At 39.4% G+C, this 21,397-nt stretch overlaps 1 non-coding gene across 1 annotated transcript; it reads right to left on the bottom strand.

The window, feature by feature from the left end:
• Window positions 1-20,816: 20,816 nt before the first annotated feature.
• On the bottom strand, window positions 20,817-20,973 carry LOC142451927 (U1 spliceosomal RNA). The gene has a single exon (XR_012785031.1). It is a non-coding gene; the product is annotated as a U1 spliceosomal RNA (small nuclear RNA).
• Between the last annotated feature and the right edge of the window lie 424 nt (window positions 20,974-21,397).

Raw genomic sequence — 21,397 nt, forward strand, 5'->3', positions numbered from 1 at the left:
ACCACTCCAGATGCCAATTGGGTCAGGCAGGATTCTCTAGAGAAACAAAACCAGGATACTTATGACTATAGGTAGATATACACAGCATGAAGAAATATGACAACTAATTAATCCACACAGCAGTACAGGGGGCTCAGTTCAGCTCACTTCCTTGAAGTAGTTAATATACTGGAGGTCATTCAACTCACAAGGGATGCTGGGTCCAAGGTCAAGGAAGCAGACAGCTGAGTTTTCTGGTGACCAAAGCAGGAAATCCGGCCACAGGCAGCAAACAAAAGCGCAGGTCACCAACAGTCAGCCAGATGACAGGATCCGACAGTACCCAGCATTGTTGCGAAGCAGGGCTTCAAGAAACCTCAAGCACTGGTGACATGATCCATGGGTTGGCAATCCAACAGGTCGTGTAGCTCACAAGTTGAGACAGAGAACTAGCAGCTGCAAGCTGGTCCCATCACCAGAGAGCAAGAGAGAGAGAGAGGTGAGTCTTATCTCTTTGCCCTCCCATCAAACTGCAACCTTATTAATCCCATGTGTTCCTATTGGCCAGGCTGGCCTAATAAACCTACCTATCATACCCTTGTAATTTGGTATTTGAGTCTAATTGACATATTATTTTTTCCACGAAAGTTTATAATCCCTTTTATTTGTGATTGTTAAGGTGTCATTCAATTGAGCACAGTCCAAGTTTGGTTTTATGGAACTTTTGAGATATGAGTATAGCAAAAGAGGTTTTGGTAGATTAAATTTGGCCTAAATTCTACACCTCTCCTTCTGTATATGCCCTTTGCTATCTCAGCACTAATTAGAAATTTAAAATTAGAGAGCTAAGATCCTCAGTGATGTCTGTAGCAACATCCTACATTAATCTTTTGTAGAAAATGTAAAAATATTCACACCAAGTAGGATAAATAAAGACTATAAATAACCTCTTGTCAGTTGAGGTCAGGTTTTGTCACCAAATGAGTTCAGTTAGGTCGAGAATTGAAAAAAAAGAAAAGAAAAAGCACAGCTTAGGGCTTAAAACGTCTAGGATTAGAAAAAGGCAGACAGTGCTTGGATGCATAAAATACAGTAAGAAATATGTAAAATATTAATAGCTGACTACTCCTGGAGGTGGGCATATGCATGGTTTATTTTCTGCTTATTTAGTGCTTTCTGTGCATTCCTAATTTTCTACTGAGATGATTTATTTGTTCTTTAATCTATGTTGTGTAATATACATTTTAAGTATTTTAAAAAATACTAGCTCTCCATGGAAAACATTATAACTTTATGAATTTTCATGAAGTGGACACATTGTATAACCTGCATTTACACCAAGGAACAAAATATGACAGGAGTTCCACAAATTTCCTTCTGTCCCTTTCCAACAATTCCCTAACTACTGCCTAAGAATGTTTATTTTCACCCTGGGTAAAATTTGTAGGTGTGAACATGGGATATTTAATCTTTTAGAGGATTTAATATTTTGTGTCTGATACACTTGCAAATATCACTTTTTTGTAAGACTCATCTATATTATTGCATGTAATCTTTCATTATTTGCTGTAATATTCCATTTTGCAAAGTACCAGATTTATTTGTCTATTCTAGATGGATGGGGATTTGAGTTGTTTTGTCTTCAGAGATATTACAATTTGAGTTGCTCTGAACTTAGGAATTGCATCCAACATAAATAAAAAAATTTCACACACTAGTCCAATAAGCAGCATCATGATAAAAAAAGGAAAATATTGAAGTAATCAAGGATTTCATTTCACTTGGATGCACAATCGACACCAAAGGCAGCTGGAGTCAAAAAATCAGATGATTCATGGCAATGGACAAATCTCTACAAGACCTCTTTAAACTGTTGCAGAGCCAAGATGTCACTTTGTAGACTTAGGTACACCTGACACAAGCCTGAGCATCTTCCTTGGCCTGTCTGCACGCAAAAGCTACATGTTGACTAAGGAAAGCTTGGGTAAAATTGATACATTTGCTTTGTGGTATTGGTGAAAATATTGAATAGACTATGGCCTGCAAAATATGAACAAAAATGTCTTGCAAGAAGTACATACAGAAAGTTCCTTAGAAACAAGACTTCCTCTAACATGCTTTAGAAATGTTAAGTGGGAACAACATGTGGGGAAGGACTCCATGTTTGGTAGAGAGGGACAAACATCAAAGAGGAAGACACTCAGTGGGAGGAATTGACAATGGACTCAAACATAGGAATAATTGTGATGCTGGCACAGAGCCAGTAAGATGTAGTGAGTTACTTACCTTCTGCCCATAATCATTTTTTGCCATAATAACTTTTTTGATGTACTGTAAATTCCACCCTGTATAACAGTGGTTTGTGGGAGGAAGTTCTGTTACAGGGTTATGATAGGATGGATCCTTAGTCTTTCCCTTGCAAAGGGTGGGACTTAAGTCAACAGCATTTGTTGCTGTGATAGGTGGGTTTATTGTGTCAACCTGGCCAATGAACACATGTGGGATTAATTGAGGGCATAGAGTTAAATGGCTCAGTGAGCGTCACCTTTCTTATCTCTTGCCCTTTGATGATTGGACCAGTTTACAGCTGCCTTACCTTGTTCTCTGTCTCAATTTGCAATCTACACTACAGTGAAACACTTAGCCCATGGACTGTGTCACTGTAGTTTGAAGTTCCTCCAAGACCTGTTTCACCATGCTACTAGAATATATATCGCTTGAGCTGGGGACTGTCAGACCCTGTCATCTGGCTGACTGTTGGTGACCTGCCTTGCTGTTTGCTGCCTGTGGCTGACTGTTGGTGACCTGCCTTGCTGTTTGCTGCCTGTGCCCGGATAGCCTAAATTGCTCTACAGAGGACTACCTGGCAGCCCTCGAGACTTGAAGAACTGCCAGTGTATTAGCTGTCTCACGGAAATGAGTTGCACTGAGCCATTTTGTACTGGTGTGTAGATTAATTAGCTGTTTGTTTCTCATGTTATCTATCTATCATCTATCTAAATATGTATAAAATCATAAATCCTGGTTTTGGTTCTCTAGAGAACTCTGTCTAACATAGTTTTACTTAGCAGTATGGTCTGTTGAATGAAAAAACCACACCTCCGTAAAAGCCTGCTGTTTTATGACCAGCCCCAGTGGTGTAGCGGATAGGCATTGGGCTATGATCTGCAAGGGCAGCAGTTCAAATCGAAGATAAGCCTTTCTACTCCTGTAAGAGTTTCAGCCTCAGAATCCCGAAGGGGTAGTTCTACCCCACCCGATAGGGTCACACTGAGGCAGCATTGAGAAAATTCAAGTTTTGAGTTACAATATAGAAGGGTTAGGCTTCCTAACAACATTCAGGGCCAAGTAATCTTCTGTTTAGTTGTACATAGGGCACAGTTTTCCCTTTGTTTTTCTTTCCCGACTCAGCATCAGAAGCAAGATCTCCTTTGACTTTTAGATATATTTGACTTGGCTTGGCCAGACTTATGGCTCCTGGATTATCACCTGATCTGATGTCATCCACTTCTGCAGCCTTGTGGATGCAGAGGATCCTCCAAATCTCCTAGCTCCAGATTTGGGATTTAACAGCACTCACAGCCTCATGAGACGTTTCCCTAAAGCTTCCCGAGTTCTGTGAGATGTTCAAATGCATGCAGACTCAGGAGTGGGAGAAAATATACTCTGGCCCGGGGATGAGGGAGGATAGAGTGACATAATGACATCTTGAGAAAATTAGGCATTTGGGACATTTTTGTCACCACCTCTCTGGGACTAGTCTAGTATTAATTCTTCTAAAAGAGATTGTTACCAGACATTGCTTCTCAAAGTTGACTTTCCTTAGCTTTAAATTGAAGGCTGGTATGGATGAATTCATAAGAAGCAGTGAAACAGAAACTGTAATGTCTACATTATACCATCCGAGTACTCTACACAGCAGCCATGCTGCCCTCCTCTCCAGACTCTAAGACTGAGGTGGTCTGGCTTTGGGATTCTTTTGTTATTTCGAATGCTTTCTTCTCTTTTTCCCTTCAGGTCCATTTGCTTTGCTGGATCAGTAATAGGTTTTGATGCACATCCACTTGAAATTTTAATGAAATAGGAGACCCTAAATTTCAATACTAATTGATACTTTAAAAGCGGAGATAAATATTAAATTAAATCTGCCGCCAAATCCAACACAGCAGAGAGACCCTTAATGAGCGGAGGTCTCAGTGGCAGTTGTCGAGAGTAAAATAAGCTGCATTAGGACTAACAAGGATTTGTGGGATTTGACCGTGAGACTTGAGTAAGTTTGGAAGGAAAAGTCTTCCTAGGATGGAAGCGGAATTCATCTCTAACTGGATTCAGCCTGTTTTAATATATGTACATATGGCCCCACCTGTGCTCAGGTTCTGGACGGTTTTTTCTCTTTCTTCCCAGGCAACCAACTCGGTGCTTATTTATGGACTAGCATTTAGAACACACTGGCATATTCTTGAATGTTAAGAAAGAATTAGGTAAAATAATTTAAGGGAATTATTGGGGTGAAGGGGTCTCCCCAACACTTGAATGGGTCCTCAGGAAAGACTGTGATTGTGGAAAATGATAAAGACATACAGACAGACAGGGGCCACAGAGACTCCTTGTCCCAACGTGAGGACTGAGAATGAGGAAATGCATTTCCCATGTGTATATAATGTGGCTTACAGATCTTTCCTAAGGCAGGCACATCACACAGCTAACATATTACACAGTCAGTGGTTAATAAAGTAAGTCGGTAACATAATAAACAAGCAAGTAGGTGAGTCACCATCTTAACCTTGCATTTGACCTTGAACACCCTTGAGGTCTTCCAGGGGTAGGAATATCTGATCTGTATTAGCAAGAGAGGTCAAAATCGAGTTTACTACATTATAAGGTGGGTTGGCTATAGAACTTAATTACTCTTATCTACAGTAGCCAAACACAGACATGATTCATTTATTATGGTAGCTCCTTTAAGACTACTCCTTATTAGAGGACTATTGCAGGGGGCACATTATTCGGCCAGGAGAACGTGAATTTGAAAACATTTCTATTTTGGAACAATTAGATTTTTCTCAAAACGGGGCTAGTTTTCCATGCCCATGGTTGCAAGTATAGATATAACGTCAGAAAATAAAAAATATTTTCTACCAAGTTCCCTGTTTAGCACATGGAATATAGAGTCAAAGTTTGAAAAGATACACCTTATTTTATGCATTATTTTATTCAGTTATTTTTTCAATACCAAACATTCAGTTATGTGCTCGGCATGATGCTAGGTACTAGGGATATGTGTCAAAAATAAATAAAATCCGTCTCTTAAGAAGATAATACTATTTAACATGGGGAAAGATAGAGGGACAGACAGATTAATAAAAACATTCAATTTATAAGATTATTTTCTTTGGTGAAGTTTCTGTTCAGGTCCACTGGTAAATTTTAAAAGAGATTATTTATCTTTTTGTTGTTCAAGTGTTGAAGTTCTATTCAAATTTTAAATTATGTAATTGCCAACATGTTTTGAAAGGCAAATATTCAGGCAGCCAACAAACGTATGAAGATATGCTGTACCTCTTTTTCTTTTAATCATTTAATTGGGGGCTTGTACAATTCTTATCACATTCCATACATCCATCCATTGTGTCAAGAACATATGTACATTTTTGCCATCATCATTCTCAAAACATTTGCCTTCTATTTGAGCCCTTAATATCTGCTGCTCATTTCCCCTTCCCACTCTCCCCTACCTCATGAGCCCTTCATCATTCATAAATTATTATTATTTTGTCATGTTACACTGTCCGACGTCTCCCCTGACAGATTTGTTTGGTTTTTGTGGAAGTACTTTGTACTGAATTCACCTGCACCATGATTCAAATGCATCAATTCTTCAGTCTTCCTTAATCAATGTCCAAGTTTCACATGTCTGAGGAAATTGAAAATGCCACCGCTATGGTCAAGTATACTTTAGTCCTTGAAGAAACCTCCTGTGTTGTTTTTTTTTTCACACTTTAAAGAGGTCTTGTGCAGCAGATTTACCAAATGCAATGCATTGTTTGATTTCTTGAATGTTGTTTCCCTGAGCATTGTTTGTGGATCCAAGCAAGATGCAATCCTTGACCACTATCAGGATGTTACCTATTGGTCTAGTTCTGAGGACTGGTCTTTACATTGAGTTGTGATCCACACTGAAAGCTGTTATCCTTGATCTTCATCAGCCAGGACTCCAAGTCCTTCTCACTGTCAGCAAACAAAGTTGTATTATCTCCATATCTCACTTTCTTAATAATTAACTTTCATAATAAGCCTTTCTCTAAACCCGATGCCCCATTCTTCATATAATCCAGCTTCTCTGATTATTTGCTCAGCTGAAAAATTGAATACGGATGGTGAAAGGATGCAACCTCTCACATACCTTGTTCTCTTTCCACAACTGCCTCTTTGTCCGTGGTCAGGTTTCCCCTGAGCACAGTCAAGTGTTCTGTAATTCCCACTTCCCTCAATGTTGTCCATAGTTTATCATGATGCACACAGTTAAATGTCTTGGCACAGTCAATAAAACGCAATGACCACCGTTCTGGTGTTCTCTGCTTTTAGCCAAGATCCACCTGACATCAGCAATGATAATCCTTGTTTCACCCCCTCTTCCGAATCTGGCCTGAACTGCTGGAAGCTCCCTGTCAATGCACTGCTGCAATAATTGTTGGAAAATTTTCAGCAGAATTTTACTTGCATTTGGATCCTCTTTCTTTAGAATGGGTACACATGTGGATCTCTTCCAGTCAGTTGACTAAGAAGCTCTCTGCCAAAATTCCAGGCATAGACAAGTGAGTGCTTCCAGAGCTTCCTCAGCTGGCTGAAACGTTTCAAATGGCATTCCGCCAACTCCCAAGGCCTTGTATATGGCACATGCTTTCAGTGCAGGCTGAGCTTCTTCCTTCAGTAGTACCATTAGCTCTGATTTATATGTTACCTTCTGAAACGGCAGAATGCTGACAAGTTTTCATTGTTTCCCTTTTTGTACAGTGACTATATTCTTCCCATCGTCTTTGGATGCTTCCTACGTCTTCCAATGTTTTGTCAAGGGATCTTTTTAATGAACTTGTGCTTTCTTCATGAGTGATGTCCTTGATATCCTTCCACGGCTCATCAGGTCTTCTGTCCTTGGGTTTCTGTGCAGCAAATCTCTTCTTTAGATATCCTCCAAATATAAGTGGGATATATTCAAGGCTATATTTTGGTTCTTGGTTTGAGGACATGATTTAATTTTCTTCAGCTCCAACATGAACTTACATGTGAGTAATTGGTGGTCTGTTTCACAATCAGCCCCTGGCTTCATTTTAGCTGCTTATATTGAGTTTCTCCAGCATATTTTCCCACAGACAATTTGATTTTTGCTTATTCCTTCTGGAGAAGTCCTTGTGTATAGCCACCATTTGTGCTATGCTTTGAAGCAGTCAGTGGTCTTACAAAATTCTATCATGTGATTCCAGCTTCACTTCTATCACCAAGTTCATATTTTCCAAATACTATTTCTTCACCTTTGTTTCCAATTATTGGATACCAACCACCAGTAATTATCAATGCATCTTGATTATATGTTTGTGTTCAAGTACTTCATGATTTTTTAGAACAGAGTGAACTAACTAAACAATAACAACAAAATACAAAACCAAATTCACTGCCATGGGGTTGATTCTGACTCAGTGATCCTAGCAGAACAGTGTAGAACTCCCCCTGTAGGTTTCTGAGACTGAAACTCTTTATAAGAGTAGAAAGCCTTGTCCTTCTCCTGTGGAGTGGCTGGTGGTTTCAAACTGTTGACCTTATAGTTAGCAGTCTAACGTGTAACTACTACACCACCAGGGCTCCTTAGAATAGAGCAGGCATAAATATTTAAGGCTAGGAGCAACCAGGCAGAAAAAGCAAAGTATTATCATAAACCTTCACATGTTGTGATTAGAAAAGAATATGAGGGGGTAACTCTCCCCCCCCAAAAAAACCCAGAATTACACTGGACAAAGCAGAGCTTTCATAGTACCCGTTTTTCACCCTAAGTGGAGCACCAAGTAACTCTTAGTTATTGTACCCAGTGGCATCACCTAGGAAGTTCCACTCTGGTCACAGTGAATTTTTTTCATAAAGGCAGTTTTGCTCAAAGCACATTTTGTTTGTTTGGGTTTATTTTGATGACCATTTTAAGAGAACAGTGTATGGCTATGAAATTTCATTTCGTGCTCAGGAAAAATGCTACAGAAACTGTTGTGATGTTGAACACATTACAAAAACTATGATATGGGAAAAGCGCAAGTGTATGAGTGGTTTTCTCATTTCAAAAAACTGAAATGCCGAATGATGATAAATCTCGTTCTGGATGTCCATCAACGTCTAAGATGGACCAAAAGTTGACTCGTAGTGCATTTGGAGTTTGTTCCACCAGGTCAGATTGTTAATCAAGCTTTCTATTGAGAGGTTCTGAAAAGATTGCGTAGCAGTGTGTGAAAAAAAGGCCTGATTTGTGGCAGACAGGGCACAGGTTTTGCACCACGAAAATACACTTGCCACACAGCCATCTCGGTGTGCCAGTTTTTGGCCAAAAAAAGCATGTATCTCTTGCCTCACATACTTAGTCACCTGCCCTCACTCTGTGAGACTTCTTTTTGTTTCTGAAAATGAAGGGGGACATGAAAGGACAGTGATTTGATGAGATAGAAGAGATGAAGAAAAAAAGGTGGTGCTCTCAGACATCCACACAGGTGTTTCCAAGAATGGAATTGTTAGGCAGATAGGCAGGGATGGGCTGTCCATTGATGCATGTCCAGAGAGCCAAACACAAGAACAAAGGGCAGCGAACTGCACTTGCTCAGAGGCCCAGGTTTCCCGCTGGTGCTCATGGGTGGGCGTTAAACCTGGATCGGCCCACCTGGGTCAGGTGAATTCAATTCAGCCAATGGGGTCAATCTGGGGTCATCCACCACACCTCCCCTTAGAATCCTTGAAAAGGCAGGAATCTAGAGTTGGGGAAGGGGAACTTGGAGGAGAACTTGGGAGAGATCTAACAGAGAGTCACCGGAAAAGAGATCTTTGCGTGACGCTGAGCCGTCTCTGGCAGGCTGCATGGTCGGGAGGAGTCCTATGGGTGCCGTGTAAAACCTGAAACTTCTTCTTAACTCTCATTAAACTCACTTGATCACAAGCCAGGCTTCGGAGTGAATTCTTTCTCACGCAGAGCCAAGGACCGAGGTGTAGATCTAGCTCCAGAGAGATCTAACAGAATCTCAGATTTGACAAATATATGAAGTGACATGGAGAGGTTGTTGTATTTTTAAAAATACATAGCTTTGGGGGAAAATAAATTTCAGCGGTTTATTTTGGGGTGGGTGGGGTGGTGGCAGGGTGGTACCCACTCGTCTACAGTGTGAATAGCACTTCAAGAAAGTGCGGGCAGCAAAAGAAGGCGGTCAGTGACTTGGCAGTGAAAAGAACAGCAGTGGGCGTGAGAACATCTATTGGGAGGATGAGATGAAATAACTTGCACTCGTTCTTTAATGATTTGAGCATGACTTACGGAAACTTTTACCATTAAAAGGCCAAAGGTAGTGTTTACAAAGTCATCTCCACCCACCCCATCAGCTATTGTGGCTCAATGTGGCTCTGGGTTCTAAATCACGACACATGCTTGATAATTTTCGATTGTCTATGTGTTGTTAGTTTTATAGGTTTGTGGCGCTGAGAGAGACGTCCTCTGTGGAAAGGCATGTCAAGTATTTTAAAGAATGCTGACAACGTTTTAAAGGTGCAAGCCACGTGGGCATGCCTTTTTCTTAGCCCTGCCGTGACAATGGGCAAAGGTTTCAGCAGTGTTGCGTATATTAGTCGCCGGGTCAGTGATTTATATTATATTTATATTACTCCGCCATACTCTTACTCTAGAGAATTCTGCACATTGTCCAGGCAGTAGATAAAATGGTGTCTAAAGTCATTCATATGTGCATACACTGGTTTTATGTCCTTTTGTAGAACCGAATGTCATAAAGAAATGGCCTATTTGCCCGTAATTGGTATAAATTCTTCCAAATGTTTCCGTAGGAGAACTTGAAATATACAGATCTAAATAAAAATTCTGGGAAATATTGGGTTTTATATTGTTTTTTTAATAGTCATATTTCTTCTGTGTTTGGGATATTCATACCTTCAATTTAACTACCGATCCCTCAAGAGTTAAACCTGGAATGAACTTGGATCTTACAGTCCCTTCAAGAGTGCCCATATGAGCCCTGGTGGCCTAGTGGATAAGAATTGGCTGTTTTCTGCAAGGTGGGGGGTATGAAACCACCAGACGCAGCACAGGAGAAAGACAGAGCTGTCTGTGCCTGAAAGCAGTTAGAGGCTCAGAAACTCAAGGGAAATTCTATTTGTCCTCCAGGGTCCCTTAGAGTTGGCATCAATTCAGTGGCAGTGAATTTGGTTTTGGTTTGTTCCCTTCAAGCTGGGGCTTACATAATTATAATCATAGGACCCTTGAGATTCAGACTCCTTAACAAAATGTCTCTGAACCTTGATCCTTTTCATCATTTTTTGTTGTATATCTTCTTTCCAATTATACTTAAATAGAAAACATTAGACTTAAGATATTAAACATTTTATCAGTATATTTGGAATATGAATTGGATCAAGTCCAAGAACAATACTTTATATGAACATGGAAATAAAAAATCTAAATTATTTGTTTTTACTTGAAGAAATTCACAATAATTTACCCTTAGAGAGATTCAGCTTTTCTGTTAACGTCTATTTCTCTAGAGGTGATTAGCCCTGACTGACTGTGACTAGTTGAATTATGATCACAGCTGGATTACCGACATGAAGATGGCTGAGAGTTTGGAGAAGTATATTTAGATCATTTGGAATTTGTATATTCAGTTATAAGAAATACATGCTTTAGCTGTAAATGCAATCAGAATTCAAGAATACTTCATTGAGTCACAATATGAAATGTATATTTCTGTTAACCAAAAGGTCTATCTTCATAGAATTCTTTAGTGTACATTTATATTATATAAATAATATATAAACATAAGGTTTATCACTTAGATGTTCTCTTCCTCCGCTCCCCCCCCAACCCCAACCCCCGGTACAAAATAAGTTCTTAAAAGACATCAATAATGTAGTGGAGACCCAAAACCCCCCAGTGATATAATTGGACAGTCCTCTCAGATGGGTCATATAGAAGGGATGATAAACTCAGGGTACAGTATAGAAGTGATGAACCACATAACTATCCTCTACTTCTTTAATATTTTCTCCCCTTACTATTATGATTCTCATCTATTTTACCTCATTAATCATGTTAAACTTGCATATGCTCATTTGTATAATTAAGATAGTTTGACACATGAAAGCCAAGATAGATAACTCTTCAGAAACAGTAACAGGAGTAATGGTCCCTGAAGGTACAGGAAGAAGTTTTTGCATGGGGGGGGGTGCGGGGGAGCGGGGAGCTGATACCATTGCTGACTGTATAATTCCACTTGAAGGGAGAGAACAATATGTGAATGTACATATTATATTGTGTATGACACAGCAATAAATAAATAATTCGGGTTCCTAGGGGGAGGGGGAGGAAGGGAGGGGATAAAGGGGAGTTGGTATCAAGTAGTTCAATAAAAAAATGTTTGAAACAGATTGTGGTAGCAATTGTACAATATTGCTTGATGTGATGGAACTAAGGAATGTCATGATATCTGTAAGAGCTCCCAATAAAATAATTTCTTTTAAAAAGACATCGATAAAATCATTTCATTCACTGCTTAAAAATATTTCAATAATCCAAAAACTGATGTGGGACCAACTTCTGACCTCTGACTTCCCAAGTGGGGAATAGAATTCACATTATTAGCATCAGCTGACCAAGGTCAATTTCTATGAGACTGAAGTCAGGCATGCCTCCACTCTCCAACCTTCTTACCCCATCTGTCCACAACTGTCCCGCCCATGCACTCTCTTTTCTTAGCTGTGTTTGATAATGCATTTCAATGGCCCCAGAGAATTCACAGACAATACTCATGGTTATGGGGTTTGTTAGGAAGGTTAACTGGTTACAATTCAGGAGCAGAAATACACAGGACAGTATTTTGGTCAGAGCAGCTACTTTCCCATTGTGTCTACAGCCAAACTTCTGTCTGGTCTTAGGTCTCTCAGGCATAAGGCTCCTTTGCCACTGGCTGGCTCAGGCAATATTACAAAGCTCTTTCAATGCTGTTGCTGAATGCCCCAAAGCACCCAACTCTACCGTTAGCCTCAACAGGAATGCCCTCAGCTCTAGCTCTGTGGACTAGCTCCTCGATTAAATTTCTGGAAGCATCCTGCTTTTTAAGTAACACCAGACTTCCTCCAGGCACTCAGCTTGACATCCTCCTTGACCCGGGAATAGCATGGCTCTGTGTCACGCTCTGGTTCTTCCTTCTGCTACCGCTACTCCTCTGTTGCTCCTCTCTCTGGATCTAGGATTTCCAATGCCCAGGATCTCTGGGTCCAAAAACCTAGCTCCACATTTGCTTCTTCATTCTGGTAGTGCAGTTCCCCCTTCCTGCTTCTGAGATGGCTCTTTTTAAACTCAGTGGGATGGCCAACTCACCAACTCCCTAGTTAGAGTTTTACATTTTTATAACCTCTATTAACTCTGCTAATGATTACTCACAACCGAATCGTATAATCCTGTCATCATTACTCTCTCCTCTTTTCTCCTACTCAGACCCATCAAGAAAATATTGGTGGGGATTACAAAGAGTCTAGCTAGCAGAGGCATATCGGATCATTTACAAGTTTCTTTCATTATAATTAGAGGGAAACATGAGAACCATTCCTTGGCTTATAGGGCCTTGCATGTTTGATACGTGATTGCTCTCTGACCTCATATCAGGATATTACCCATATACACCTTGCTGAATGGAGGCACACCAGCAATGCTGGGTTTGTTGAAGATGCCGCACTGATTGCTACCTGAGTGCTTTGATTATGTTGCTCTCTCACAGCACATCATGTCTCTGGCTCCTTCTTATCTTTTCTATTTAATTTCAAACCCCATCTCCTCAGAGAAACCCTTTCTTACACCATATTTTAAGTAATATCCTTTTTTATTTCCTTTGTAACCACCTCGTGATTCATGAGCACAGGAGCTACTTCTGTTAGATAGTAGATATTAAGTTAAAACTGGAATGGATGAATGACCAAATGAACAGTAATTAAAATAAGGCTTGAATAAAAGAAACATTCATCTGTTTGTGAGATGAATTTATTTCTATTAAACTCTCAGAGTAATTTAAATAAGCACCATATTATTCATAATTTCCTTCATACAATTTACATTAAACATACATTCTTCAGGCCTATTTGTTTTCTTTTCTTACAGTTTTCTTACAAACTGTAAGATGTAGGAACAGAGGAAGAGTTTTACATGTAACAATTGATACACTAAGCTGGTATTGAAATAAACTATAGTAATCTAGTAACAAATTATTCTCTTAATCTAGAACTGATGCAGTTTCTATCTTTTGATGTGCTGCACAACGTTATACAAGATAGATATACAAGTTTTCTTTCCTTTTTGGCAAACCTAGATGGCACTTCTGGTATGATTCTCCCTCTTTTTTCCTCCTTCCCATTTCACGTTTTGGTTATTTAGTATTACTGTTGTTTCTAAACCAGATACTGAGTGTTCTCTTTAAGGAAGTTGGATGAGTGGGCCATATCCTTTAAACTGGCTTCTAACTGGATTCTCAATTCTTCCTTCAATGTGAGACCTTCAGGATAGCCCACATGGTTCTCCAAGGTACAGACAATACTGGATTTGCAATCTTTCCCCCATTTCCTTTCCCTCATCTCTCGCCCACATCTGCTAGAGCCTTGTCCAAAATGGTGTTTGTCTTTTTCCTGGAAATTCTTTCAAGAGTGTTTTGCAAGTGAATGTGGATGTAATTAAAAGTAAGAAGAGAGAAAAAGAATTCATTAAGAGTGACTTAATAAGGACTTCATGTATATAGTGGTAATTTAGGATTCCCCAAAGCTTCTAAAATAATTGATAAATAAGCCTCTCCAATATAAATGTACTCATCTATATACCATATTAAATTATGATCATTTACTAATACTGACCTATAAAACCAGTGATTTTATTTAAAGAAACATCTTATCAATGTTCTCTACTGAAAGTTCAGGATGAATATGTTGTGTCGTAAAACATTAGCCTCCAACATATCAGGGATGTGAAAATAAATAGCCTATATTAATTCCCAGGGAATTTGTTGAACTTCAACCATGCCACATGGCTCATTTCCCTTCAATTTTCAGTCAAGAAGAGATTTAGGTAGTTTTCACTTCAGAAATACCCACCACAACAGTTTCAGTCATGAGGTAGATAAATATGGTTTTAAAACTGCACTTCAAACCGCACACAGGCTGGACATTTCTGTTCAATGTCAATTAATTGAATGTGCACAGTATGAAGGCAAGGTCAGGCCATGAAAATTTTAAGCTAGCACCAAAATTAGATCTCATTTTTATTGAAATATGCAAGAACTTTTGACTTGTGAATGTATAACAGAGAATAGTCAGGGCAGGAAACCAGAACATACATTATTGAAGGACATTCGTTATTGAAGGGCAACTGAGGCAGTGATGTGCTAGAGACAGAGCCTTGCATAGACTGTGAACTGCTGCCACACTGTGAGACAGAACGGACTGGGTGGTGATGACTGTGTTCAGATCATTTTGGGTCTTTTAATCCCTTCAAATTTGGAGACAGCCATTTAACGTCTGAAAGTGTGAAGCAAACACAGGGATGTGGGGAACCTAACATCACTTTGCTATGCAATTCCACAGTTTGAATTCTCTGCAATATAAATGAATATTTTTCAAACCTCACATCGTTAAAGGTATTACCCCATTTGTACCTCGTTATCTTTAGAGAATATCTTTTGCCACTTTTCATCCATCCTGTGATATGAGATGCACCCCAGAATCTTACATCACACAACCTTGCATCAGTGAAAACTCCCGTGAGGATATCTAAAACATTAAAAAACAAAACACAACAGTGCCATCATCACAACTAACAAAATTAATAATAACCCCTTAATATCACAGAACTTAATCTATGTTCAATTTTCTCTGCCTTAAACATGTTTTTAGTTGGTTTATTCAAATCACATTTACACATTGCACCAAATTCAAGTAATTTTTAAGTTTCTTTGATATAAACATCTCTCCCTTCTCCTTTTCCATTCTATTTGCTGAAGAAACTGGGTCACTGTTCCTCTAAGTAGCCTAAAGTCTTAGTTGGATTTTTAGTGTCTGCAGCATCATTTAGCAGGCCTCAAAGTTAGATTTAGACACTTGATTAGACCCAGGCTCAATACCTAAGACAAGAGTAGTATAAACTAATGTATCTTTGAACATATTGTCTCACTGCTAACAATATTAATATAAAAGATAAATAAAAGGTTTTATCCTTCATCAAATCCTCTTTACATGAGAGGCCATCAACGGTCATTGCTTATTTCATTATTCCACTTGAGGCTGCAAAAGGATGACCTTCTTTCATGGTTGTCATCCCCTCTACATTTATTAGCTCATATAAAGAAAAAATCTGTAATCAACCATTCCATAATCTTACCTGCACATGCAGAAATAGCTAAATAAATTCTTGTTTCCCTTTATTCCTCAATTTCCAGAAAAATAAATGGATACATAGAAAACTACCCAAACTGGGTATTTCCCCCCCTTCCTAGTTTCAGTACAAATCCAGAGCCTTTTATGTGCTTGCTGTACTTCAGTGCATTTAAAAAATTATTATTTCAATGCTCAAATCCATCCATCGTTGGTCAGTGGGAGTCCTTTCAAGATGGTTTCTGTGAGTGTTGTCACCATCTCAAAAGTTTTTCATGGCTTTTTTTGCTTTTAGGCATGACAAGATAAAAGCATTTCCCATTCATCTTCTACATTTACTACTCATACGAGAAATCAGCCTTTTCTCTATGGGAAAGTGGTTCATTTTAGTGGAAAATAGTATTTGAGTTCACTGATGTCATTGCTACTGCTACAATTTTCCATTGCTTCCAGACAATTGATTGGACATGGCTAAGAAATATATATACTTTGAATATGAGTTCATATCAATTTTTCCAAAAGTGAAAAAGGATATACATTATGCTTGACAGTCAATTTTATTTTTGCATCTTTCATTTCTCTCTATTTTTCTCTTCATCCTTCTATGGCTGTATATAAGAATTATAATAGGCAGGAGTAAGCATTGTTTACATTTGGAGCATTGCATATGATTGGTATCCTGAGAATTCTGTTCATTGGCCTTCTTCTACGGAAATGACTTACTCATAATAATAAATGCCATTCAATAAATGGGAGGACCAGTAGCATAGTAATTACCTGCTGGATTGCTAACAGCAAGGTCAGTAGTTCAAAACCACTTTCTCCACAGGAGAAATATAGGGTTTTCCACTCCTATAAAGAGTTACAGTCTCAGAAACCTAGTTCCATATCCTCTCCTTTAGGGTACTTATTAATCAGCATCAACGGGTAACAGTGAGGGTTTTGTTGTTGTTGTTGTTTGTTTTTCAATTCAATAAATCATACTAAACACCTAAGTGCTAACTTTGATTTCTTTCTCATTTTTACTTTCAATATATATTTTCTTATAATTTTTATCTCTAAGACATATTGTAGGTCTACTTCATTCTATTTTCATTACTATGATGTCAGCTAGGCCTAGAGGGTTTAGAATGATCTCGCTGTTGTGTTTGTTTGAGCTCGCAACTGGGATGGCTGGGACTTTTTTCCAAATAGTCATTTATTTTCAAGGATGCTTGTCAGGGCTCATTCATATGATGGTGGGAGGGTTACCAGGATCAAGGCTGCACAAGATCCAATAGCCTTGCTATTGCACTATAAAAGAAGCCCTTCACCAACCCCAGATTTAAGAATTGGAGAAAAGACTATTCTTTTTTGTTTTTGATCATTTTATTGGGAGCTCTTATAGCTCTAATAACATTCCATAATCAATTGTATCAAGCTGTCATCATCATTTCCAAAACATTTTCTACTTGAGCCCTTGGTATAAGCTCCTCTTTTTCCCCCCTACCTCCCCCACCCTCCCACCTTCATGAATCCTTGGTCAATTATATATTGTTATTATTATTATTTCATATATTACACTGTCCTTTTTCTCCAATCACTCACATATCTGTTATTAGTCCTCTTCAGGGGAGGGAGTATATATCCAACCTTGTGATGGGTTCCCCCTTTATCCCCCTTCCCAGCCATCCCCCACCCTCATGATAGAGCTACTCCCACTACTATTCCTGAGGGCTTAATCTGTCTTGAATGCCATGTGCCGAGAGCTTCTATCTGTACTGATGTGTGTTCTCTGGTCTAGCCAGCTTTATAAGGTAGAACTGGGTCATGGTAGTGGGGGAGGAAGCATTCAGGGACTAAAGGAATGATGTGTGACTTGTCGGTGCTATACTCCACCTTGGTTGACTCATCCCTTCTTTATAACCCTTCTGTGGGGGGATGTCCAATTGTCTACAGATGGCTTTTGGGTCTCTATTCTGACCCTCCCCTCTTTCTCCTTGATATAGTTATTTGTTTGGGATCTTTTGATATCTGAAACCTGATCCCGTCAACAGCTCAGGATCACACAGGCTAGTGTGCTTCATCCATGTGGGCTTAGTTGCTTTCTTGCTACATTCTCGATGAGAGGAGTGGTAAAGTCACATAACAAAGATTGTTTATAAAAGCATAGGATGAAGTTGCGGTCACTTTGCAATCTACCATCCTGTAATTATGGATAACATCATGAAAAATGGGAATTCCAGAATACTTAACTGAGCTCATAGACCAAAAGCTAATCATTCAAGCAGAACAAAGGGCTATTGAATGGTTTAAAGTCCAGAAAGATACACATCAGGGTTGCATCCTTTCATTGTGCTTAGTCAATTTGAACAAATAATTTGGGAAGCTAGATTATAAAGAAGAGCATGGCATCAAGACTTGAGGAAGGCCCAGTGTCCACCTACATGCAATTTGAAGATAACACAGCCTCGTTTGCCCAAAATGAATAGGACTTGAAGTACTTACTGATGAAGAGCAAAGACTATACAGCCTGCAATACTCCTTATGTTACAGTATGAATACATAGAAATAATCACAAATGGATCCATAGACAACATCCTGATAAATGGAGATGAGATCGACATTGCCAGGGATTTTATTTTACTTGGTCCATAATCTACACCTATGGAAGGAGCAGTCGGGAAATGAAATAATGCCATTTCTTTTGGTATAGAGACTGTGTGGCATAATGGCTACCCATCGGGCTGCTAATCAAAAGGCCAGCAGTTGAAATCACCAAGTGCTCTGAGAGAGAAAGACAAGGCTTTCTATTCCCAGAAAGATGTACAGTCTAGGAAACCCACAGGGGCAACCCTATCCTACAGGGCCACTGCAAGTCAGGCTCAACTCGATGACAACATTTTTATTACATTGGGCAGTTTCTGCAAAAGGCTTCCATAAAGTAATTAAAGATTTTGAGGACTAAGGCATATTTGACCCAAATCATGGTACTTACAGTCACCTCACAAACAAGTGGGTGTTGGCCATGAAAGAAGGGAGGCCCAAGAAGAATCGATATATTTAAATCATGTTGCTAACGAAGACTACTGACATTTGCACGAACGACAGAAGAAGAAAGTTGGGGGAAGTGCTGCCAGAGGCTCTTTGAAAGCAGGATGATGAGGCTTTGACTAACATTCTTTGGACAGTAGGAACAGACTTGAAAGCACCTCACAACTACAGTGAGCACCCTCGTGCCATGTGAGGCTAAACCGCTGCCATCTTCCACGGGTACTTTCCGTTAGGGCTCTGCATATGTGTTTGTCTACATATGGTCAATTATGGGAGAGCAAGAAAGATAGTGTTCGTAGGGATCCGATTCGTACATGCATGGGTTGATTATGTATTTAAACACCCCTCTGCGACCAGCAGGTGGCTGCAAACCAGTTCTCTCAGTGATGTACTTGTCTTTGTCCTGCTAGAGTACCTTTAACAGTCCGAGCCAATGCAAAGAAAGGCTGCCACGGTGATCTGCCTCTGCCGGCTCCGTTAAATTCAAAGGGGAGATTAGCTCAGAAGATGGTACTGACTGATTTATTGGGACAACAAAGGGATAATCTTCCCAGATCTTCTGGAATGCTAGTTCCCCTGGGGTGCTGGCTGATACATCTTTCCTCTTTCAAGTTCTCCAGGAATGCCATCTGAGTCATGGCTTTGCTGTTACAAATCGTCATGGCCCTGTCCCCTTGATCCATCGGTTTGGAGAGGTGAATGGGCACAGAGAGGCAGACTCAAAGAGAAGAAAAGTGCCGCTACTCAGTGGATTTCCTATCATCTCCGAACCTGCCTACGGTCCCCATGTCCTGTCTCACCACACTCAGCGGTGACCTTGATGAGGCCTGGTTCATCTGGACAAGGTTTCCGAGTGCATCCCCGTCTCCCCGTTGTTCTGAGCTGCATTCTCTACAGCTGACCCTGATGGCTTTGACTTCACTTTTATAACAAGGACTCTCAGTAGAGTGCTGATCTTTGATTCATTCTCCCAATGTCAGATTCAATCAGCTTGGTACCCATCAACCTCTGGTCTTTGTGTTTCATCTTCCTGCTTCCTGTTCATCAACCCCCTGTAGCAACAGTGGTCTGAAGAAGCCTCCAGCTAACCTCTGGACCATGGACTTGCACCAGAGTGGACTTATCCATGTCTATAATTGTGTGAGAAACAATACAGATTCCAGTGGGTTCTCCCTCTGTGTATTTTTTTCTACTACTCCCTTTGTGAGTGAGGTTTCTTGATTAGCCTCTCTGTACAAATAATATTCTTTGAGAATCGAGAGAAAACTTTCTTTTTATGTGGCATATAAATATGATATGTAATTGTTCTGCCACTATCTTTAATGACTGATTGTGGTTAAAAGAGAATGTCATGACTTCTATGCTTCCCTATTCAGTAAAATGATCAGGTACCATTAAAAAATTCAAATCCATTATTGAATATCCAAGTGGAGTTAGTTTACCCTAAAGATGAAAACTTTATACAGCAAGGTTTCACAACAGAATTAACATAGGATACCGCTAAAAATGCAAAGAATGGATAAAATAACTACTACATATGCTGATATTTAGTTGTCTGAGTATTTAAGTATCTCTTGCATTATTTTCTAATAACTGCAAGAGGTTACAATGAAAGCTCTTTACATTGATTTTGAGATAAAAATCTCAAAATGGGATTTTAGGGGAAAAAGAGTAGACACACCCCAGGATATGTTAAAAAATTCACAGTCAATTCAAGGCATTATAAATAGCATATAGGAAACCACCCATGAAGTTGAGACCATATATAATAAGTATTAATCTTATCATTTTATGGATATTACATTAGATATTGCTATGGCTTTGGTTCACAAGCCCAGGGAACGCTGGTTGTATAGTAGTTACCACTGCACTGAGATCTGCATATCTGGCAGCTGGAAACCACCAGTTGCTCCACTGGAGAAACACGGGACTTCTCTCCTCCCACCGCCAGCTACAGTGTTGGAAACTAAGGGGAAGTTCTAACCTGTTTTATGTGGTCATGAGTCAGTATCGACTCAATGGCAATGAGTTTGGTTTGGTTTTGGTTATATTGCCAAGAGATTCATTAAATTTAACTGTGAACTTTTCTAATACTTCTTTCCCCCTACTAACACCAGAATAAAAACTAATTATTATTATAGTATATTCAGGAAAACTGTTTTCTTTAAAAAAAATTTTTTTTTATGCAGTCGAGTTTCCCACATTTGGGGAAATCGCAGGGGTCAGCACACCCGGAGTGCAATAGGTGAGCCTCGCCCTGGGAAAACCACCTTCGTGATCATGGTATCTCCCCTGCCAGGTAAGTATGGGGAAAACTTTTTTCATGACCTCACTTACATATTTTTTTCTTAATTCATTTATGAATTATTTTTTTATTCCCCAGTGTCAGGGTAGGTTTCAAAATGAGAGGCAGTCATAAACATATTTCCTTCTAACTCCTTAAGTTAGCAATTATTGTTAATATTGTTTAACGCCTAACATTGTTTAACATTGAACTATGGGGGTGGGAACAAGGCCAGGGGAGAGATGGGGAGAGAGAAAGAACTCACAGATATGGAGGGTATAAGAAGATATTGTTGGTTTTATTTCTTGAGATGGGCTTTGTAAAAATATATACTAGTGCCTTTAAAAATAAACCAAAAATTCTCTCAAACCTAAGTTGTGGTTTGAGTACCTTAATTAATTTTTTTAAGAGGAGGATAGGTAAATTGCAAAGGACTCAGAGTTTTTA

The sequence above is a fragment of the Tenrec ecaudatus genome, chromosome 6, assembly GCF_050624435.1.
Source record: "Tenrec ecaudatus isolate mTenEca1 chromosome 6, mTenEca1.hap1, whole genome shotgun sequence".
NCBI lineage: Eukaryota > Metazoa > Chordata > Mammalia > Afrosoricida > Tenrecidae > Tenrec > Tenrec ecaudatus.